Raw genomic sequence first — 25665 nt, 5'->3', positions numbered from 1 at the left:
TACTACCGGGTCAGCCGGATGTGTACCTCAGACTGGGTGAAGCCGAAAGCTAGCGCTCTTAAGGGAATATTCGGTCGGTGAATAAAAGATGACTTTCATTTAAATTACTACATGCCCCCAGATGTTTTTAGCCTGCGTCTCGCAGTTCGGACATGCACATTAGGGCATGCGTACCAAGGGAAAGGGACCCTTAACGGAACTATTCTCCCTGGAAGATGTTTCTTACTATCCATGTAATATAACATAACTAGTTGGCTACTTGTCTGTTCAAGCACTTATGACCCCTACACCTGGTTTCCATGCATACCCCGGTTTTTATATAACCGAGCGGGTATTCGGATACACTCCGGACTATCGGGTCCAGAGGTCGAAGCGAAAAGGTCCGCCATGACAAATGATTTACAATCCGGCTAGGGACATTACATATGTCATTCGAAGTACACAGTCACTAAGACTGATTAAATTCTTCCTCTATACCGTCCAACAGGCTGTCTAGCCTACAATCCTATTGGGAATACTTTGCGGCTAATTCTACTTGATCATACACTAAACTGACGGGGATCTCTTTCCCATCGGGCCCCACAGGTTCGACCTCGGCCATGTGGTTTGGGTCAGCGTTGGTATATCGTGTCTTCACCATAGCCCAGGCTTCCCATGCACCTTGTCGGCAGGCTGATATATTCCATAATCGGAAGCGCCGCCGCGCTCCCTTGAGCTTCTCCATAAGCTCCCCCATGCCTCCTGGCGGGGACGCAAGACGGCCACAAGGCTTGGGCAATACTCTGCATCACCTGCCGAACTTGTTCGTGCAGTCATGAGAGCTCTGGCAGAAGATCACCTGAGGACCCGGGCATCTCCTCCGCGGGACGACCCGTCAGCATACCTACAGACATAACACTGTTAGAAGGCTTCTTTGCCGAACTCCTTTTAAAAAGTTCGTTCAAGCGCTTACTAAAAATGCCGTGCCGAAGCCATTTATTCTCCTTCACGGAGTCCGCAAGCTGGGCTCGGACATCCTTCAGTTCCACGCCCAGCTGGATATTGGCATCTTGGAGATCATTTTTCTCCTGCCTGACTCGTGTCAGCACACGCTCGCCAGCATTTCGCTGTCGATCATCACGTGCCATATCCGCCTCCACGGCCTCCGAATTCACTCCGGGGCCACCTGCAACATCTATTGTTAGGTGTGCGTATACGCCATATACTACTTGGTACCAATATTCTTTGCAATAGATAAAGGAGTTACCAGGGGACCCTTTTTGGACTCGTTCAATGCAGCAACAATGGCTTCCAGCTGGGCCTTGCACTTGTCCAGCTCTTAAGACAGTTGGGAATTCTTCTCTGTAAGAACCCGCACAAATAATGATCCTTAAATCAGTTGCGTCAACTGTTTCAAGTCTCAGGGGCTACTAATACATATAATCGTCAGATTTGCTTACCCGTAGATCCCTTACATACTGGTTCGTGGCTCTTGCTAGACCATTTTGAGCAGCACAGAGGTACGCATCTCCAGAATTGAAGGCATCAAATGCCTCTAGTGAGAAGCAAGCGTCACGAAGTACGGCCTAGCGACGCCTATGATTCATGGCGCTCTCCACTTCTGAATTTGTAGTGGACAGTCTGTCCGCATCCTCTGTAGGGGGAGTATCCGGCATCCGCCCCATGCCAGCTTCCGCCTCTATGTCTGGCCTTGGGGCCTGATTGGTGGAAGCGTGATCGGCAGCCTCTCCGGACATATTCCGGCGAGCGTTTTTTCTATTAAAGAAATACGAACGTCATTACATTTTAAGAAAGACGATAACCACGGAGAGGGGTTTTTTGTCATACCTCTGCACCGGCGTCTCCGTCCTGACCGCCTTCCTTTTTGGCCTACCCGGCCTCGGTGCCTCTTGTTGGCGAGTTGCTGCGGGTTCGACACGCCGTCCCAAATGCCTTCCCTATAAAACACCATATGTATATGGTAGGTGAAGTGTCTAAAAGGGGGATCCTAGGTTTTGGAGTTGGGATTTCAATTTTTCTTACGTGTGACGCAGGGAGCAGTCCGGGATAGTCGGTCATAATGGCCACCATGGCGTCATCACAGCTCAATGTCTTGGAGATCATATGTCCAGATCTTCTTCAAGTCCGGGACCGAGGACCCAGTCAGGGTCCTCTGGTTGTGGAGATGGGCTGTTGACCTCCCTTACAGCTTTTCGCAGTTCCTACCATAAAATGGCAAGGTGAGTACCTACGACAAAGAATGCGAGAAGACTGGGAGTAAGGAGATATGACTCACCCAGCTTGGAGGGTTGTACATGGAGAATCCATCGTGTGGCTTGATGCGAATGAACTCCTCCTCTCCCTTGAGCAACTCGGACAGAATTTTTGCTAAAGCAGCAGGGGATTCCGGTCCCTTACGCCCGCAACGGGTGGCATCATCTTCCCCGTTAAAACACCATAGGGGCTGCCCTCGATATTGAAGTGGCTGCACTCCCCGCATTATGCATACTGACATAACCTCGATTACTATCAATCCTGATTGAGGCAGCGCTTTAATCCGGTTCATCAGGTAAAGGACCTCTCCATTGTCTTCCTCCTGGGGGCTCCGTGGGCGCCAGCTTCGGCGTTTCTTCAGAGGAGCATTGTTGAACTCAGGAAGACCCCGCCGAACAGGGTCTGGAAGGGGGACGTCCTCCATATAAAACCATTCCGAAGGCCAGTCTTTGGACGTCTTCTTCAGAGTACCGAACAGGTATTCGGTTTCGGCGATGCACCATATTTCGGCTCCGCCCACTTGATAAAGTGACCCCTTCTATGTGTGGGGGATGAGGCAAAGTAACCTTTTCCACAACTTGAAATGAGCCTCACAGCCCAGGAATAACTCGCAAAGGGCAATGTAGCCGGCGATGTGCAATATGGAAGCAGGGGTGAAATTATGAAGTTGAAGGTCGTAAAACTCCAGGAGCCCGCGGAGGAACAGATGAATTGGAAATCCGAGTCCCCTTAATAAGTAAGGAACAAGGCACACCCGCTCCCCCGTAGAGGGGCCGGGAAAGCTCTCCGCTTGCTCCCCGCCATTGTAGGTGGCGAGCCCGGCTCGGACGGGAACCATATATGCTGGAGGGAGGAATCCCTAAGTCTGCAGTTTGACTAATCGACTCTGTGGGATAGAACACCTCTCCCAATCACCGGGCCTAGGGCTATGGGGGCGAGAGGAGGAGCTGCGGTGGTTGGCCATGTTGGAGTGGATTTTTCTGAAGCGCGCTCCGATGGATTCTCGCTGTGGGAGGATGGTGTGGATTGGATCTAAGAATCCCCATCACTTTAATAGACAATTTATTTATTTGGCTAGGGGGGCGAATGCAAAAATGTCATGGCTCCTCGTATTCATTTGACACATGGAAGATAGGCCTTATTGGGCATAGAAGCCAAGAAGTTGAACATTTATGGGGCCGGACACTACTGGACAAACATTCAAAATTTGGAGAAGAACCCGCCTTGCAATGCCGAAGACAACACTGCGCGCCGGATTCGTCGTCATTGAAGCCTGGTTCAGGGGCTACTGAGGGAGTCCTGGATTAGGGGGTCTCCGGACAGCCGGACTATATCCTTTGGCCGGACTGTTGGACTATGAAGATACAAGATTGAAGACTTCGTCCCGTGTCCGGATGGGACTCTACTTGGCATGGAAGGCAAGCTAGGAAATACGGATATGTATATCTCTCCTCCTTTGTAACCGACCTTGTGTAACCCTAGCCCCCTTTGGTGTCTATATAAACTGGAGTGTTTTAGTCTGTAGGACAACATACAATCATACCATAGGCTAGCTTCTAGGGTTTAGCCTCTCTGATATCATGGTAGATCTACTCTTGTAATACTCATATCATCAAGAACAATCAAGCAGGACGTAGGGTTTTACCTCCATCAAGAGGGCCCGAACCTGGGTAAACATCGTGTCCCCTGCCTCCTGTTACCATCCGCCTTAGACGCATAGTTCGGGACCCCCTACCCGAGATCCTCCGGTTTTGACACCGACAGTGGCTCTGCCAGCGGCCCCGTACGACCCATCTTCACTAGCAAACACTCAAGACCCTCGCGATGGGACGAGCCTCGCGAGGCGGACGATGCAAGACCTCCTCGGGGGCGGCCTCACCAGGCTGGCTCGTGAGGGGCCGAGAGATCAAGGCAAGGGGCACCTCGCGAGGTCCTTGTGACGTAAGCCATGACGACCAAGACCAGACGAACACCAAGTGGGCGCCAGCGCGCACAGTGTCCTCGTTTCCTCTTTGGTGCTAAAGAGGCTAGTGCAGGCGAGGAGTCCCGAGGCATGAGGCAAATGTTTCCATATCAGTGCAACGAGACCAAGACCAGCACCACGGCAGGACGGAGGTCACCGTGGAGCCCAGGACGGCGTCACCATCAGAACCTTTGGTAGGTGAAGACCACCTTTTGTCAAGATAACTTGTACTAGTTGTCCCCCTTCAAACTGGCCGTTGTGGGATCCCTTCCAAACTAATATTTGGGAGGAGGACCAGGGCCCTATAAGTAGGACTAGCCACCACCGTAGGGATGCAACTGATCTTGGACTAGATCCATTCCACCAAGGCGACTAGACAAGCTCACCAAGCACAAGAGCACCCCTCCTCAGGAGGCTGTTCTTCCCTTGTAACTATTCATCCTCAGCCCAAGAGGCAATCCACCACACCACACTGGAGTAGGGTATTACACCACACCGGTGGCCCAAACCAGTATAAACCCTGTGTCCTTTGTTTTGCGGGTTCGACGCGCTGAGCCTTGCGATCGCGGTGAGGGTGTGAGCTAGAGGGAGGAGCGATCTTCGTGCGCACCACAGTGTTCGAACCTCAAGGGTTTTTCCGGAACCCGAAATCCGACATTTGGCGCAGGGGTGCGCTGAAGCTTTCCCTCCGTCGATCCGCGTTCTGCCGCTCCACCCCATCCATGTCAGACGCGCGTCAAGCCCGCGCCGAGCGCCGGGCCACCCTTGCCGCCCGCGTTGCTCAGACCGCCCCTGTCGGCGGGCCTCCCCGCCGTTCTCCATCTCCTATTGCCAATGCCGCTACCAGCCGGGCAGCCAACGAGCAGCAAGCACCATCACTGCACCCCTCCGTGCGGCGGGACGGCCGCACCGCCACCCCATTGCTGACTCCGGCCGGCTCATCGTCTCACGCTCGCCGCGCACCCACGGATGCGCAGGCTGCGCTGCTCATGGCACGCGAGCTCCTGTGCTACCGCCCGGTTGACGACCTCTATGAGGACTGGTTAGACTGCATCACCGAGCTCGTCAGCGCCGCTGGGGGCTCTCCCGCACCATCCCTCTCGCTGCCTCGCCGACCTCCGGCCACGGGCGACATAGCTCACGGAGCGCCTCCACCACCTCCGCATCAAGACGGCGCCCTTGCGCCAAGACGCGCAGCTCACGGAGCGCCACCGGCCCCTCTGTGTCAAGATGGTGTCCTCGGCCCAAGATGCACGGTCCCGTGGTGTGATACGCCACGCCGTGTGCCAGCGCACGAAGAAGGAAGCTGCGAGGAGGTTCCCCGGCCGCAAGAAAATTCTCCAGCACTCTCGGCGCCACCACGACAAGACCGCGTGCCATCTACGGCAGTGGTGCGAAGACATCAAGGGCAGGCTCAACCCCTGAAGAGGGCCCCGGTGGCCACCGCAGGCTACCACGCCTTCGCTCCCGAGCTGCGCACCATCGTTTGGCCAGGCAAGTTCAAGCTAGATCTGCCTCCATGCTACGACGTCAGCCCCGACCCCGCAGAGTTCCTGCAGCTCTACAAGCTGAGCATCAAGGCGGCCAACAACGACGAAAAGGTCATGGCGAACTGGTTTCCCAAGGCTCTAAAGGATGGCGCCCGCTCATGGCTCCTGAACCTGCCCGCAGGATCAATCTCCTCCTGGGATGAGATGCACGACCGCTTCATCGCCAACTTCCAGGGTACTCGCGACCGCCCTCCAGCCGCGAGTGACCTGCGCTGCATCAAGCAACAGCCGGGAGAGACCCTGCAGAAGTACATCCAGTGCTTCAACAACGTTCGACTCAAGATCCCTAAGGTGACGGACGAAGCCATCATCTTAGCTTTTTCTGATGGTGTCCGTGACGTCAAGATGAATGAGGAGCTCGCCATCCACGAGTAGCTATGCACGACTCTGGAGCTGTTAAACATAGCAACCAAGTGTGCAAGAGCTGAGGAGGGGCATCTCTTCCTCCTTGAGCTCCCTGCTACCGACCCAGAGGAGAAGAAAGCCAAGGCCAAGGATGTGAAGCGGAAGGGAGTAGCCGTACTAGCGGCAGAGCCGGACGCGAAGCGCGGCCAGGACCACCCCGAGTCATCCAAGGGCAGCCAACCGTTCTGTGCCTTCCACAATGTATGCAGCCACAACACTAATGACTGTCAAGAACTCAGGGCCATTCGAGATGGACGCTTCGGTCGATGCCCTGAGCACAGCGACCGGGGCTATGGAGGAGGAGGTGGAGAACGCTGGGACGACCGCGGCCCCCGCTAGGAGTGGCATGACTGGCCTTGCGAGGACCACAGGCAAGGGTAGCCTCCTGAGGGCGCCTGGCGCGACCAGCCCCGCGAGGACCGTCCTCAGGGTAATCCTGGCCTCCCTTCGCTGCCGCCACCACCAAGAAGGATACGTCTCCATCGTATCTACTTTTCTAAACATTTTGCCCTTGTTTTGGACTCTAACTTGCATGATTTGAATGGAACTAACCCGGACTGACGTTGTTTTTAGTAGAATTGCCATGGTGTTATTTTTCTGCAGAAATAAAAGTTCTCGGAATGACCTAAAAATCAATGGAGAATATTTTTGGAATATATAAAAAATACTGGTGAGAGAATCAAGGCCAGGGGGCCCACACCTTGTCCACGAGGGTGGGGGCACGCGCCCTGCCTCGTGGGCCCCCTGGTGCTCCATTGACCTCAACTCCAACTCTATATATTCACGTTCGGGGAGAAAAAAACCAGAGAGAAGGATTCATCGCGTTTTACGATACGGAGCCGCCGCCAAGCCCTAATCTCTCTCGGGAGGGCTGATCTGGAGTCCGTTCGGCGCTCCGGAGAGGGGAATCCGTCACCATCGTCATCATGAACCTTCCTCCATCACCAATTTCATGATGCTCACCGCCGTGCGTGAGTAATTCTATCGTAGGCTTTCTGGACGGTGATGGGTTGGATGAGATTTATCATGTAATCGAGTTAGTTTTGTTAGCATTTGATCCCTAGTATCCATTATGTTCTGAGATTAATGTTGCTATGACTTTGCTATGCTTAATGCTTGTCACTAGGGCCCGAGTGCCATGATTTCAGATCTGAACCTATTATGTTTTCATGAATATATGTGAGTTCTTGATCCTATCTTACAAGTCTATAGTCACCTATTATGTGTTATGATTCGTTAACCTCGAAGTGACTATACTCGGGATACTTACCGGTGATGACCGTAGTTTGAGGAGTTCATGTATTCACTAAGTGTTAATGCTTTGGTTTGGTACTCTATTAAAAGGAGGCCTTAATATCCCTTAGTTCCCAATAGGACCCCACTGCCACGGGAGGGTAGGAAAAAAGATGTCATGCAAGGTCTTTTCCATAAGCACGTATGACTATATTCGGAATACATGCCTACATTACATTGATGAACTGGAGCTAGTTTTGTGTCACCCTATGTTATAACTATTGCATGAGGAATCGCATCCGACATAATTATCCATCACTGATCCGTTTCCTACAAGCTTTTCATATATTGATTTTTGCTTATTTACTTTTCCGTTGCTACTGTTACAATCACTACAAAACTGCTACTGTTACCTTTCCCACCGTTACCACTACTATCATATTACTTTGCTACTAAATACTTTGCTGCAGATATTAAGCCATTCAGGTGCGGTTGAATTCAGAACTCAACTGTTAATACTTGAGAATATTCTTTGGCTCCTGAGGGAGTCCTGGATTAGGGGGTCTCCGGACAGTCGGATTATATCCTTTGGCCGAACTGCTGGACTATGAAGATACAAGATTGAAGACTTCGTCTTGTGTCCGGATGGGACTCTACTTGGCGTGGAAGGCAAGCTAGGCAATACGGATATGTATATTTCCTCCTTTGTAACTGACCTTGTGTAACCCTAGCCCCCTCCGGTTTCTATATAAACCGGAGGGTTTTAGTCCGTAGGACCACATACAATCATACCATAGGCTAGCTTCTAGGGTTTAGCCTCTCTGATCTCGTGGTAGATCTACTCTGGTACTACCCATATCATCAATATTAATCAAGCAGGACATAGGGTTTTACCTCCATCAAGAGGGCCCGAACCTAGGTAAAACTTTGTGTCCCCTGCCTCCTGTTACCATCCGCCTAGACGCACAATTCGAGACCCCCTACCCGAGATCCGCCGGTTTTGACACCGACATTGGTGCTTTCATTGAGAGTTCCTCTGTGCCATCGCCAGAAGGAAGGATGTCTCGTCTCGTCTTTAAAGACGGTACTACTGTCGGGGGAGCTTTGGCTGTCGGCCAAACTCTCCGGCTAGGCGGTTTCATCATGACCGCCTGTTCGGCACCTGCGCCGATGATGACTTCTCGGGTCATCAAAAACAGCCTCCACGTCAGATCGGCACTCGCCGAACAGATGGATCCAATGGAGCTCGCGTCCTTAAATGAGCTCTTGGATTGCATCGCCGCCTTGGGAGTCGCTACGGACTATGATCGGATTGGGCTTAAACCCGATCAAAGGGAGATTAACTCTCCACCGGTCACCCATCATATTGCAGTGGTGGAGGAACAATGCGGCGACCTTTCCTCTATCTTGAAGACCAACTATGTCCGGATTCCCGAGCTCTCCGAGCCGGATGCCCGTTTGCAGGAGGACAACATCCAATCCCTGAACTGAGAGTCAGGCAGCGGACCAGGATTATTGGGTAGCACCCCGGAACCGGAACTTCCAAAATTGGAAACTCCTCGGCCCCTGGATCCCAGATCAGGTAAGGGTTCGGATTCAATTCCACCTGCCCACCCAAACATAAGCGATCTTTCCCACATTAGGCAAGAGCCCCAGGAAATAGCACATCACTATTGGGCCAGATTCCTCCTTGCGATAAACAAGGTTAATGACTGTCGCGAGGAAGACGCAATCCTATTTTTCTGCAATAATTGCACGGACAAGGGAATCCTTAACGCCATAAATCACCGTGAGATAACATGCTTCGCTGACTTGGCGTCCATAGTACGAAAGTACTGTGCGATGGAAAGTGCCTGGAAAACCGAAACAAACTTTTGGGATAATACGACCCTGAATACAAACCCAATCTGTGCATTATCACAATACACCCGGGTTAACTACCAAAAAGCAAAAACCATCTACAGGGCATGGAACCGTACTGGAGGGATGGCTCAACAGACCCTGCAAAATTCACAGTACAGCGGATACAATACCAACACACAGCCTTAGAGCATGTTGGATACTCCGACAGGTGGCCAAAAGTGGTGAGGATCTTCTTATCCCAAATACCACAGATCACCATCCCGTGGATAACAATACGGTGTTAACAGCCTTTGAGACCTCCGCGTCAAATAATAGGCGCAAGCGAACACTCTGAAGCATGGACGAAATATGCCAAATAGCGGCAGTAAATCCATGGAGTGACACGGCTATTACCTTCAATGCCAGTGATGAACCTAAATTCCAAACAGCCCGAGCACCAGCCACACTGGTCCTCAGTCCAATCGTGGACGGCTTTCGACTCACGAAAGTACTCATGGACGGCGGCAGTGGATTAAACCTCATCTATGAGGAAACTCTTCAAAAGATGGAAATAGACTGGAGCCGCATTGAGCAAAGTAGCACAACCATTAGAGGAATCATACCCAGTCAGGAAGCACGCTGTGCTGGGAAAATCACACTAGATGTGGTATTCGGCACGCCGGATAATTACAGGTCCGAAGAGATCACATTCCATGTGGCCCTGTTCAGCAGTGGTTATCATGCTCTTTTAGGACGGGAGGCATTCACAATCTTCCAATCCGTTCCCCATTACGGGTACATGAAGCTCAAAATGCCCGGGCCCAACGGAATCATCACTCTCGCCAGTGACCCAGACACAGCACTCTGCGCCGAAAACAAAACGGCCACAATGACCCTCGAGGCATTATCCGAAGCCCTCTCGGTCGAGGAATTAACCATGCTACGCTCTACAGTGGACAGGGACGATGTGATACTCGACAAGAGATCCAAATCCACCTCTTTTAAACCAGCGGATGAAATAGTCAAATTCCAAGTCCACCCAAATAATCGGAGGCCCCGCCACCGAAATAACACCTTCAGCCCACGAAATAATGGCCATTATTGCCCCGTGGACTGAACCATTCCTGGCCTACCTAACTAGACAGGAACTTCCGGAGGACCAAAATGAGGCATGCTGCATAGTGCGGCGATCCAAGGCCTACAGGGTCCACGAGGGAGAATTGTACAAAAAAAAGTACTACCGGAGTCCTTCAAAGGTGCATCTCCGAAGTGGAAGGGCGGAATCTTTTGGCAGAAATTCACGCCGGACTCGGCGGTCATCACGCCGCAGCCCGGGCTCTTGTAAGCAAGGCCTTCCGTACATGATTCTATTGGCCAACGGCCCGGGCAGATGCACAGGACTTGGTCCAATGTTGCGCCGGTTGCCAGCTTTTTGCAAATCAAAGCCACATGCCGCCCACCGCCCTCCAAACAATCCCCATTACATGGCCCTTTGCGGTCTGGGGGCTTGACATGGTTGGACCCCTTAAAGGGGGAACCCACAAGAAAAAATACTTATTGGTCATGGTGGATAAATTCACCAAATGGATAGAGGCCAAACCTGTTAAAACAGCCTAATCCGGACCGGTGATAGACTTCATATCCGGGGTTGTACACCGTTATGGCGTCCCTCGCAGCATCATCACTGATAATGGCACGAACTTCATGGCCAATGAGGTAAAACTCTGGTGCAGCAAAATGGGCATCAAGTTCAATTATGCTTCAGTCTATCACCCACAAACCAACGGTCAAGTCGAGCGAGAAAACAGTCTTATAATGAGCGCCATTAAACCCAGATTAGTGCGCTCCTTAACGGAGTCTAACACGCACTGGGTAGAGGAGCTCGACTCCATACTCTGGGGGATGTGGACCACGCCAAATCGTAGTAATGGATATACACCCTTCTTCATGGTGTACGGCGCAGAGGCAGTCTTGCCCTGTGACATAATTCATGACTCACCTCGAGTGTGCATGTATGAAGAAAGAGAAGCCGAGCTCGATCGGCAGGACAGTCTGGACACCCTGGCAGAGGAGCGCGACGTAGCCAAAGCCCGTTCCGCATTTTATCAGCAATAGGCTCGCAGATAGCAAACCAGAGAAGTACGGGCCAAAACTTATAACATTGGCGAACTAGTTCTATGCCTGCCGGATACGAAAAAGAACAAGCTCGAGCCCAAATGGGAAGGTCCTTTCATTATTGACCATGTTCTGACCGGTGGAGCGTACTGACTACGGGATGCATCGACTAGTCGACTCGAGCCGAACCCATGGAACGCGGCCAGGCTCCAAAGATTCTACGCCTAGCACCGGACTCTATGTTAGTCCCCTCCCTTTGTCCATTTTCTGCATATACATCATCTGTCTTGTTTCTATTTCTTTCCTTCTTTTATAATTTCTCTAGGCTTTCAAGGGTCACTGTGAGAACCTGGAATTAAATTCCAGACCCTCCTGTGTATATTTGTTAACCCCAGGATCATTGTTGACAACACAGTGAAATGATATCATTGCAGAATAGGTAAAAACATTACAAGTAGTATATTTGTCACAAGACATACCTAGTGAGTTGCCTCATGACATTACAATCAGAAAACAGTGGGAAGTAAAATGCGTAGTGACTCCATCTCAGCCACAGGCAGTCGATATAGTCCACGTGACCTCACTTCTACAGATCGCGATAGTAGTCGTAGTCATCATCTTCGTCTCCAGGTAACTCTGTTGTCAACAAAATTATTGCCATGAGTACATTACGTACTCAACATGCCTCCCACGGGGAAGGACCTAATAGCTACATGTGGCTTCAAAGGAAGGCTGTATGGCTCATTTGCATAAAGCTAATTTTGTTTGACAAATAAAGCAGTTGGATAAAAGCAGTTTTTGATGAGAATGTGTTTTATCTCCGGAATAACTTTCATCAAAGTGAGGATCCTCGATCAACTCACACTCTTCATAGGTTTCAAGAAGAGGGGTAAAGAGGGACTAAGCAAAATAGGTCCTGTATGTCAAGAAAGATTCATGTGCTGTCCTTGACCGTGGACACGGCTATTCGAATAGTTTTACACTCTTCAGAGGTCGTACACTTTACCCACATGACACAATCCTGACTTGTTGCCACTAGCCGTCGCTAGCATAGTACGCCATCTGGTATACCGGCAGGGAGATTATGACGAGGTCTTTGGACTAGATCCCCCAAAGATGTGACATGCCCACCGGGTCTGGCGCACGGAACTGAGAGTACGTCCTCAAACCGGTCCCCCCATCTGTGCCGAGGATACTCCTCGCAAGGCAGCTATCCCATCTGTGGTACGGCAACATCGACACCTAAGGCTGACTAGCTTACTTGACCAAGCCAGTGCCCATATAGCATGTGGATGTACTGTTATCACAATCTTCAAATCCAAGACTTATTAGGCCTCATGCGGCACGGACGACTGATTGCCCCCTTCATCTCATGAAGGGCAGCCAATCGCTCCTTCAATCCTTGATTCAGCTGTCGCCCGCACCAGTATTCAAATGGTAGGTTTCACCTAGAGTAGAAGAGAATAGAGAAGGTCAACAAGGCCAACTTGCCTAGCTCAGCGAGCTCAACAATAAGTTTCAAGTGTCAATGACTCAAAGATCATTCAACAAAGAACCTATAGGGTAATAAGCATGGCTAAGCATTTCTACTCTACCAGAATACTATATAATTCTACTCAGGTGTCAAGTGAATAGGCGACAAGCGGATCAGGGTAATGTGTCAATCGACACGCTAGCTACGAGATAAAATAGCATGCATATAGTAGCCATAAAACAAAATGTAATTTTGTAAACATAGGATGAATATGATCGAAGAAGGAGGCATGCCTTCGTTGTTGAGTCCTTCGATAACCTGATTATGTCCTTCTCCAACATCGTCACTCCCTACTCTTCGTAACGATAGCAAACGAAAATCAAATAAATACCAAAGCAATAAATCCCAAATTAATAACATCCAAAACAACAATAGGAGTGGATGGATAGCAAGATATTGATCAGATGGTGATTCCAAAAGGAGATAGCATGACTGGAAGGTAAGTAGAGGACTCGATGAATTGACAGGGTTTAGTTGATGATGGATAATCAAGGCTTGCCAACAATACTAACGTTCTAATACAAACTATGGTACTAACCATTAGCAGTGCCCACTACACATCTTAGCTTACTATATAGGAAACTGTTACGAACAAACAAAATTGCATGAACATACATGGAATAATCCATCCGATGCATTTCAACTACTCAATCATAACATGACATGATATAATGGTCAATTGCAACCAAACATATACAACAACTATATAATCAAATGAAAGCAAGTATTCTATAAGACAACTAAACCAACATTACAAACCATTCTAGTCAAGAAACGAAACATCATACAACAATATTAAAAGGAAACAGAATCAACTGCACTATATCAAACTAATTCATTTGTCAAACAATTAACAAGAACTACACAACACATTGAACAAATGGATGCACATCTATCCTAGGCATTTTATGATTAAGAGTAACAATCAACCGAGAATAAATATTTGGATGAATCCAAATACTCATAATGGTTAACAACAATCAAAGCCTAAACATAAATCATAAAAACTATTAGCATGCATATCTATAAAAGAAGACAAACCAATACTAATTAAGGTAGAAACTAATTAAACAACTTTATAATAACACACATCTCACACAATACATGTGAGTATAGATTCACTAGATGTCTAAGCAAATGACACAAGCATGACACATACGAGTGATCATGATAAGATACTAAACCAGAATCTGGCCTAACTACTAAAGAACAACAAATACTCAAGTAACCACTAACAATAAGATTACCACTTCATGCTTACATAGTAGATCAAACTATGCACACTAAGCATATAAGGAAGATACAACTCAACTAACATGAAAGGCAAACTATCTTAAGCATGTGCGAAACTATCGCAACAAGACCCGACACTCTCGAGGCTATCATCAGACCAAAGTGATCATCCATAAGAATGCACAAGAGACTAAGTACTCAATTATAGCACATAGACAAAATAAGACATGAAAGATCACTTGCATGAGTGACAACTAGACATATAACAATGCTTCAACTAGATAAAGTAGATATGAAGAAGTCTAGGCATACCCAATGTAATAGTGCGGTAGACTAGATATAATGCTAAGCATGGATGATCATGACACAAGATGCCAAACTATGCTACCAGTAGAATACAACTTATAACTACGACATAACTTAGTTGATATCAACTAACATGACTATCAAGAATGGCATTAGCACACAACACTATCATGCTAGTTGTGACTTATAAGCAAAAGGGAAAAGCATACTAAGCAGGAACACATCTAGGTCATGGCATCAATCACATCAAGCAATGTGCTATACTAGCATGAATGACATGAAGACATGTATTTCTGCCTAGTACAACCTAGACTTGCTAATACATAACTGGACAACCTAAGCATCATACGACACACGGGTCGTTACACACATGCTATGAAATCCATTTATACAATCCCAACAACGTGGCATAGTATTGATCAAGCAAGAAGTTGCTCAATAAAAATATACACAAGGTCAACAAACTACTATAATGTAAATCAGGGCTAACCATATGTGTAGTCATACAATGCAAACTAGAAATAATATAGTACATGGTATGCATACAACCAAACATCCATTCTACTGTAAGTAATTCTTAACACGGCATGGTAATAAAACTAATATAAATAAACACACATGATAATTATCAATATGCAATAAACTAGTTTTATTCCATCAGAATGATTCTATATAGCAATACAAATATGAATGACATAAAGCATCCAACCATGAAATCATGGATAACAAACATCTAGAAAGAAGAGGAACAACTTGGAAATTATATTCTACACAACAAACTATAATGCACTCATTTCCAAACAACAAGGAATTTTATTTGACATCTAGCATAAAGAAAACTATGCAAAACACCTACAAATGATGCCTAATAACTATCAGAGGCATGCCATGCTTTCAAAGCAATAAAACGAACATGCGACATGGACGGAAATGAAAATGTAAACCATATCTAAGATATCTTCATGCTAAACAATAAATAAGAAAACATGAAGTATTTCATAATTAAAGAAATCAAACAAAGCTTAGAATAATCTTACATGGTCCTAAGCATGGAGACAATTCACCAAAAATATGTACGCATTCTCAACATAGAACCATAAACAGTACTAGGCATTATTTAAATGATAACAATATGATTACCTATCAATGCTCCAAATCTAATTAAAATAGTAACACCCGACAAGCATTTACGAACAATAATAATCCGATACACCAATCAACTCGCACACATGGTAAGAATTTGCAAAGACTTGTAAAGGGACATATCCTAGGACTACGCACGCACCAAAGAAAAATACCATCAAGATCATACTATATTTGACAATTTAAATAATCCTACAAATACGTCTAAGAAATCACATGACACTCTCTATAAAATATATGAGATGATTAGCATGCACTCCTAACATTATGAAATATTTAGGAGTAACATCTAGACATGTCATGAACATGCAATAAAAAACATATTAACATAAAAGTTAACCGAACAAGAAACTCACTAGAATTTTACCCAAAACAACTATGATTAAAACCACCCCACAACACACCTATTACAACGACAATCTAAATATACCGCCGAGTTCCTATAACCAAAACTATCATTTCATATGTTGACCTCAAGACCATCTGACGAACAGAAAACAAAAAAAGATATGTCGTTGCCACCAATCGATCTCGGTTTCGGACACACGCTGCCAACGATGGAGATAGGTGGAATCATGATGTCTACGGGATACACTAGGTGATGACAAGCACGCGTGCAAAAGGAATTTGATAGAGGCTCACCAAGTTTGACGGAACGGTGCGACGAACTTGATGAACAGTGTACGCGGACATGCAGAATTCTTCGTGTGTGGTTGACAGATCATGTTCTTTCTTCCCTGAATGGAATCATGGCGTGGAGGAGGAGTTTATGGCACAAGGATTCGAGTAGAGATGGTCCGAGTCATCGGGATCGAGCATCGGTATCCATGGAGCTTCAAAGTTCATGAAGTTGCCTTGGAGACAGGGGAAAGGAAGAGGGCAGGGGTTGCTACGGGAATGGAAGAGAAGGTGGAGGCGCTGAATATGATGGCTTCAGTTTTGGAAACGATGGGATTGATGGGAATTACTGAGGGCTGTGTCTCTTAAGTACCTGGCTGTTGGCGTTTCCTCTTTCCCTGAGTTGTGAACGTACAGAGAATAGAGAAACGAGAAGAGAGGTTCGTTCGGTTAGGAGTGATGGGCCAGATCGGGACAGGCCCATGAGGGAGGAGGGAATTAGAGAGGGAGTTGTTGCGCTACAGTCCAAGAGATATGGAGAAAGAAAAATAAAAGAGATGGGCTGGGTCCATACGGGTGAGAGGAATAAGAGAAGGTAGATTGGGCGTTGGATATTGCCCAGCGTTTGGGAAAAGAAATTAAATATATTTTCCTTCTTAGGAAAATCTAGAAAAGGAATAGAAGCTAACAAATTCAAAAGAAGTTCCAAATACATATGCGCATAATTTAATATGCTGGAGGGAGAAAACCAAAACCCAACTAAAAGAGAAGAACAAACTCAATTTAAATTTAAGTTGGTATTAATTCAAATTAAATCCTTCAAATTATAAAAGTCTAGTTTAAGCTTTGTTAACAAATAAAACAAATGAAATTTTAACGCCCGGTTTTTGGACTAAAAAAACATTCCGAGAATCGGGATGTTACAGTCACCTTGTGCCTCGCTTGTGCATTACAGATGCGCTAGCCGCACTCTTCATACCTGGGGGCTTCTTTCACAAAAGCTTAAATTATTTATCTGGGCCTCATGCCCAACACATGTGTTATACTTCCGCATGTACCTTTTTTCACCATTATATGCATCGATATGACTTAAGTTTTGGCCAAGCTGGGTTGCCTGGATCTTGTATATATGCCCTACGTTCCCGTTAATTCGGCTAGGGCATAAGGGGAGCACCTTTGCGATTGTTACTGCCGGGTCAGCCGGATGTGTACCTCAGTCTGGGTGAAGCCGAAAGCTAGCGTTCTTAAGGGAATATTCGGTCGGTGAACAAAAGATGATTTTTATTTATTGTCCATATCTGCCCCCAGATGTTTTTTTTTCTGCGTTTCCTATCGCAGTCCGGACATGCACTTTAGGGCATGCTTACCCAGGGAAAGGAACCCTTAACGAAACTATTCTCCCTGGAAGATGTTTCTTACTACCCATGTAATATAACATAACTAGTTGGGAACTTGTCTGATAAAGCACTAATGACCCATATGCCTGGTCTCCACTCATACCCCGGTTTTATATAACTGAGCGGGTATTCGGATTCACTCCGGACTATTGGGCCCGGAGGTTGAAGCGAAAAGGTCCGCAACGACAAATGATCTACAATCCGGCTAGAAGGCATTATACATGTCACTTTAATTACATAGTCATGCAGACTGACTAAACTCCTCCTCTATACCATCCAACAGGCGGTCTTGCTTATAATCCTATTGGGAATACTTTGCGGCTAATTCTACTTGCCCATAAACTAAGCTAACAGGGATCTCTTTTTCGTCAGACCCCACAGGTCCGACCTCGGTCATGTGATTTGGGTCTGCCTTGGTATACCGCGTCTTCACCATGGCCCGGGCTTCTCTGGCACCCTGTCGACAGGCTAATATCTTCCATAATTGGAAGCGCCTCCGTGCTCCCTTTAGCTTCTCCGCAAGCTCTGCAACGCCTTCTGGCAGTGAGACGGACGGCCACAAGGCTTGGGCAACACCCTACATCACCTGCCAAACTTGTTCGTGCAGATGTGGCAGCTCGAATAGAAGATCACCCGCAGACCCGGGCATTTCCTCCGCGGGACGACCCGTCAGCATACCTACAGACATAACGCTGTCAGTCGACTTCTTCGGCGAACTCCTTTAACAGGATTTGTTCAAGCACTTACTGAAAATGCCGCGCCGAAGCCGCTTATTCTCCTTCTCGGAGTCTGCAAGCTGGCCCTAAACGTCTTTTAGTTCAACGCTCAGCTTAACATTGGCATCTTGGAGATTGTTTTTCTCCCGCCTAACCTCAGTCAGCACGCGTTTGCCAGCTTCTAGCTGTCGTATAACATGCTGGTCCTTCGGATTCTCCCCGGATTCATCTGCAACATCTATTGTTAGAACTTCAGCTATGCCGCACACTATACGGTAACCATCACTCTTTAAAGTAAATGTTACCAGCAGGAGATTTTTTCTGTTCCTGCAATGCGGCAAGAGCGGCCCGCAGTTGGGCCTTGCATTCCTCCAGCTCCTGGGACAGCCTAGTATTCTTCTCTGTAAGAACCTGCGCATTAAAGATGATCCTTAAATCAGTTCTGCTAACTGTTTCAAGTCTCAGGGGCTACTGATACATATAAATCGCCAGATTTACTCACCCATACATCCTTTACATACTGATCCATGGCTCTGGCTAGACCATCTTGAGCAGCACGGAGGTATGCCTCTCCAGAATTAAAGGCGTCGAACGCCTCTGGTGAGAAACAAGCGTCACGGAGTATGGCCCGACGGCGCCTATGATTCATGGCGCTTTCCACTTCTGAGTTTGTAGCGGATAATATATTTGCAGCCTCTATAGGGGGATTATCCGACGCCTGCCCCATATAGGCTTCCGCCTCCATGTCCGGTCCTGGCGCCCGACTGGTGGAAGCTTGATTGGCAGCATTGCCGGACATATTCCGGCGAGTGTTTTTTCTGTTAAAGAAATGCGGGCGTCATTACATTTTGAGAAAGATGACAACCACGGAGCGGGGTTTTTCCTATACCTTTGCGCCGGTGTCTCCGTCCTGACCATCTTCCTTTTTGGCCTACCCGGCCTCGGTGCCTCTTGTTGGCGAGTTGCTGCAGGTTCGGCAGGGTGTCCCGAATGCCTTCCCTATAAAAGATGCCATGTGTATATGGTGGGTGAAGTGCCTAAATGGGGATCCTTGTTTTGGAGTTGGGACTTTTTGATTTTTCTTACCAGCGATGCAGGGAGCAGTCCGGGATAATCGGTCGTAATGGCCACCAGGGCATCATCGTAGCTTAACTGATAGAACTGCTGGTCTATCAGTTCCACAGAGATAACCGGATCTTCTTCAAGTCCGGAGTCGAGGGCCTGGTCAGGGTCCTCTGGTTGTGGAGAAGGGCTGCTGACCTCCTTTATGGCTTTTCACAGTTCCTGCCGCAAAGTGGCAAGGTGAATACTTACGACTACGAATGCGGGAAAAATGGGAGCAGGGAGATATAACTTACCCAGCTTGGAGGATTGTACATGGAGAATCCATCCCGTGGCTTGACGCGGGTGAACTCATCTTCCTCACCCTTGAACAGTTCGGATAGAATCTTTGCCAGAGCGGCAGCATTGTCCGGACCCTTACGCCCGCAGCGGGTGGCGTCATCCGCCCCGTTATAACACCACAAGGGGTGCCCACGATATTGAAGTGGCTGCACTCCCCGCATTATGCAAATCGACATAACTTCGATTATTGTCAATCCTAATCGAGCCAGTGCTTCGATCCGGTTCACCAGATAGAGGACTTCTCCGTTGTCTTCCGCCTGGGGGCTCCGTGGGCGCCAACTTCGGCGCTTCTTCAGAGGAGCATTGTTGAACTCATGAAGACCCCGCCGAACAGGGTCCGAAAGGGGGACGTCCTCCATATAAAACCATTCTAAAGGTCAATCTTCGGATGTCTTCTTCGGGGTACCGGACAGGTATCCGGTATCGGCGATGCGCCATATTTCGGCTCCGCCCACTTAATAAAGTGATTCCCTCTATGTGCGAGGGACAAGGCAGAATATCCTTTTCCACAGCTCGAAGTGAGCCTTGCAGCCCAGGAACAACTCGCATAGAGCAACATAGCCGGCGATATGTAGAATGGAGGCAGGGGTGAGATTGTGTAATTGGAGGCCGTAGAACTCCAGGAGCCCGCGGAGGAACAGATGACCTGGAAATCCGAGTCCCCTTGGTAAATAAGGAACAAGGCAGACCCATTCCCCCATGGAGGGACAAGGAAGGCTCTCTGCTTGCGCCCCACCATTGTAGGTGGCGAGCCCGGCTTGAACGGGCACCATATATGCCGGAGGGAGAAATCCCTTAGTCTGCAGCTCGACTAATCGACTGTGCGGGACTGAACACCTCTCCCAATCACTGGGCTTAGGGCTACGGGGGCGGGAGGAGGAGCTGCGGAGGTCGGCCATGCTGGAATGGATCTTTCCGAAACACGCTCTGATGAATTCTCGCTGGGGGAGGATGATATGGATCGGATCTAAGAATCCCCATCCCTTTAATAGACAATTTATTTATCTGGCTAAGGGGGTGAATGTAAAAATGCCCTGGCGCCTCGTATTCATTCGACGCGTGGGAGATAGCCCTTATTGGGCACAGAAGCCAAGAGGTTCAACATTTATGGAGCCGGACACTGCTTACAAACACTTGAAAGTTGGAGAAGAACCCGCCTTGCAATGCCGAAGACAATACTGCGTGCTAGACACATCGTCATTGAAGCCTGGTTTGGGGGCTATTGAGGGAGTCCTGGATTAGGGGGTCTTCGGACAGCCGGATTATATCCTTTGGCAGGACTGCTGGACTATGAAGATACAAGATTGAAGAGTTCGTCTCGTGTCCGGATGGGACTCTACTTGGAGTGGAAGGCAAGCTAGGCAATACGGATATGTGTATTTCCTCCTTTGTAACCGACCTTGTGTAACCCTAGCCCCCTCCGGTATCTATATAAACCGGAGGGTTTTAGTCCGTAGGACCACATACAATCATACCATAGGCTAGCTTCTAGGGTTTAGCCTCTCTGATCTCATGGTAGATCTACTCTTGTACTACCCATATCATCAATATTAATCAAGCAGGACGTAGGGTTTTACCTCCATCAAGAGGGCCCGAACCTGGGTAAAACTTCATGTCCCCTGCCTCTTGTTACCATCCGCCTAGACGCATAGTTCGGGACCCCCTACCCGAGACCCGCCGGTTTTGACACCGATAGCTCCCCTTGTGTCGAATCAATAAATTTGGGTTGAATACTCTACCCTTGAAAACTGTTGCGATCCCCTATAGTTGAGGGTTATCAAGACTATTTTCTGGCGCCGTTGCCGGGGAGCATAGCTCTGTTCTTTGAGTCACTTGGGATTTATATCTGCTGATCACTATGAAGAACTTGAAAGATAAAAGAACCAAGATCTTTCCCTCAACTACGAGGGGAGGTAAGGAACTGCCATCTAGCTCTGCACTTGATTCACCTTCTGTTTTGAGTAAACTTGCTCCTGCTATTCATTATGATATGTCGCATGTTATTGATGATGCCACTTCTTCTTTGCATGATACTTATGATGAAACTACTTCTATGCTTGATAATACTGTGGCACTAGGTGAATTTCTTGATGAACAACTTGCTAGGGTTAGATAGAATGAAATTATTGAAACTGATAATATTGATGAAAGTGATGATGAAGATTCTCCCCCTAGATATGAATTGCCTGTTGTTCCTGAAGGTTATGTTATGGATGAAGAAACTGCTAGAGACTTTTTAGCTTGCAATGATAGATATGATCTTAAGAAATTATTAGTTAAGCTTAAAGAAAAGTCTTTGAATGGTAGAATGAAATATGACCCTGCTTTTGCTACTTCACCTATCTTTATTTCCGATAAGGATTATGATTTCTTTGTCGACCCTGAGTTAATTACTTTGGTAGAATCTGATCCTTTTTATGGCTATGAATCTGAAACTGTTGTGGGCTTGTGGCACATCTTACTAAATTAAATGATATAGCCACCCTGTTCACTAATGATGAGAAAACCTGCTATTACTTGATCCTTAAGTTGTTTCCATTCTCATTAAAGGGTGATGCTAAAACATGGTTTAATTCTCTTGATCCTGGTTGTGTGTGTAGTCCCCAGGATAGGATTTATTACTTCTCTGCTAAATATTTCCCCTCTCATAAGAAACCGGCTCCTTAAGGGAAATATATAATTTTGTGCAAATTGAAGAAGAGAGTCTCCCACAAGCTAGGGGGAGGCTTCTCCAATTACTTATTGCTCTGCCCGATCATCCTCTCAAGAAAAATGAAATACTTGATATCTTTTATAATGGACTAACCGATGCCGCTGGAGAAGCCACACCGTGGGCCGCCGACAGGCAAGTCTGGGGACCCCCGTTCCTAGAACACCGACATCTGCCACTAGTCTTCAAGTTTGGTGATGTCGACTCCGAGCTGGAGGAGATAGAAAATAAGGAGGAATGGGGCCTCATGGACATGGCCCAGAACGAGCTAGCTGATACATCTCCAACGCATCTACTTTCCCAAACACTTTTTCCCTTGTTTTGGACTCTAACTTGCATGATTTTAATGGAACTAACCCGTACTTACGCTGTTTTCAGCAGAATTGCCATGGTGTTATTTTGTGCAGAAATAAAAGTTCTCAGAATGACCTGGAAATTCACGGAGACGCGTTTTGGAATTTATAAAAAAATACTGGTGAAAGAATCAGCGTAAGGGGCCCACACCCTGTCCATGAGGGTGCAGGGGCCCCCCCTGGGGCGCGCCCCCTGCCTCGTGGGCCCCCTGAGGCTCCACCGACATCAACTCCAACTCTATATATTCAAGTTCGGGGAGAAAAAATCAGAGAGAAGGATTCATTGTGTTTTACGATACGGAGCCGCCGCCAAGCCCTAATCTTCATCAGGAGGGCTGATCTGGAGTCCGTTCGGGGCTCCGGGGAGGGGAATCCATCGCCATCGTCATCATCAATCTTCCTCCATCACAAATTTGATGGTGCTCAATGTCTTGTGTGAGTAATTCCATCGTAGGCTTGTTCGACGGTGATGGGTTGGATGACATTTACCATGTAATCGAGTTAGTTTGGTTAGGGTTTGATCCCTAGTATCCATTATGTTCTAAGATTGATGTTGCTATGAATTTGCTATGCTTAATTCCTGTCACTAGGGCCCGAGTGCCATGATTTCAGATCTGAACCTATTATGTTTTCATGAATATATGTGAGTTCTTGATCCTATCTTGCAAGACAATAGTCACCTACTATGTGTTATGATCCCGTAACCCCGAAGTGACAATAATCGGGACCACTCCTGGTGATGACCATAGCTTGAGGAGTTCATGTATTCACTAAGTGTTAATGCTTCGGTCCGGTACTCTATTAAAAGGAGGCCTTAATATCCCTTAGTTTGCAATAGGACCCCGCTGCCACGGGAGGGTAGGACAAAAGATGTCATGCAAGTTCTTTTCCATAAGCAAGTATGACTATATTCAGAATACATGCTTACATTACATTGATGAACTAGAGCTAGTTCTGTGTCACCCTATGTTATAACTGTTGCATGAGGAATCACATCCGACATAATTATCCATCATTGATCCATTGCCTACGAGCTTTTCACATATTGATCTTTATTTAGTTGCTTTTCCGTTGCCACTGTTACGATTGCTATAGAAACTACTACTGATACTTTTGCCACTATTACCATTATCCATACTACTTTGCTACTAAATACTTTGCTACAGATATTAAGTCTTTCAGGTGTAGTTGAATTGACAACACAACTGCTAATACTTGAGAATATTCTTTGGCTCCCCTTGTGTCGAATCAATAAATTTGGGTTGAATACTCTACCCTCGAAAACTGTTGCGACCCCCTATACTTGTGGGTTATCAAGAGTATTTTCTGGTGTCGTTGCCGGGGAGCATAGCTCTATTCGTTGAGTCACTTGGGATTTATATTTGTTGATCACTATGAGGAACTTGAAAGATGAAAGAACCAAGATTTTTCCCTCAACTACGAGGCGAAGTGAGGAACTGCCATCTAGCTCTGCACTTGATTCACCTTCTGTTTTGAGTAAACTTGTGACACCTACTCCTGCTATTGATTCTGATATGTCGCACGTTATTGATGATGCCACTTCTGCTACGCATTATGCTTATGAAGAAACTACTTCTATGCTTGATAATATTGTGCCATTAGGTGAATTTATTGATGAACAACTTGCTAGGGTTAGAGAAAATGAAATTATTGAAACTGATAATATTGATGAAAGTGATGATGAATATTCTCCCCCTAGATATGAATTGCCTAATGTGCTTGAGGGGTTATGTTATGGATGAAGAAACTACTAGAGATCTTTTGGCTTGCAAAGATAGATATGATCTTAAGAAACTGTTAGTTAAGCTGAAAGAAAAGTCTTTGAATGCTAGAATGAAGTATGATCCTGCTTTTGCTACTTCACCTATCTGTATTTCTGATAAGGATTATGATTTCTCTGTTGATCTTGAGTTAATTAATTTGGTTGAATTTGATCCTTTTTATGGCTATGAATCTGAAACTGTTGTGGCACATCTTACTAAATTGAATGATATAGCCAGCCTATTCACTCATGAGGAAAAAATTCGTTACTACTATATCCTTAAGTTATTTTCGTTCTCATTAAAGGGTGATGCTAAAACATGGTTTAATTCTCTTGCTCCTGGTTGTGTGCGTAGTCCCCAGGATATGATTTATTACTTCTCTGCTAAATATTTCCCCACTCATAAGAAACAAGCTGTCTTAAGGGAAATATATAATTTTGTGCAAATTGAAGAAGAGAGTCTCCCACAAGCTTGGGGGAGGCTTCTCCAATTACTTAATGCTTTGCCTGATCATCCTCTCAAGAAAAATGAAATACTTGATATCTTTTACAATGGACTAAACGATGATTCCAGAGACCACCTGGATAGTTGTGCTGGTTGTGTTTTCAGGGAAAGAACTGTTGATCAAGCTGAATTGCTATTGAATAATATGTTGAGTAATGAAAATGATTAGACACTTCCTGAACCAACTCCTAAGCCAACTCCAAAGAAAAGGGGTATTCTATTTTTTAGTCGTGAAGATATACAAGAGGCAAAGAAATCTATGAAAGAAAAACGTATTAAAGCTGAAGATGTTAAGAATTTACCACCTATTGAAGAGATACATGGTCTTGATAACCCGACACAAGTAGTGAACGTAAATTCTCTCTATAGATTTGATAAATGTGAAATCCCATCTACTAAGTTTGCTAGCCAATGCTTGGATGAGTTTGATAATTTTATGGTTAAACAAGAAGACTTCAATGCTTATGTTGGTAGACAATTGAAACGTAATGCTTATATGATTGAACACTTGAGTGATTATATGTCTAGAGTTAAAGGTGAACTTAAACTTATTAGTAAACATGCTTCTATGGTTACCACTCAAGTAGAACAAGTACTTAAAG

Source organism: Triticum dicoccoides, chromosome 6A, assembly GCF_002162155.2.
Source record: "Triticum dicoccoides isolate Atlit2015 ecotype Zavitan chromosome 6A, WEW_v2.0, whole genome shotgun sequence".
Classification (NCBI taxonomy): domain Eukaryota; kingdom Viridiplantae; phylum Streptophyta; class Magnoliopsida; order Poales; family Poaceae; genus Triticum; species Triticum dicoccoides.
The sequence above is the reverse complement of the archived record's forward strand: the minus strand, read 5'-3'. Positions refer to the sequence as shown.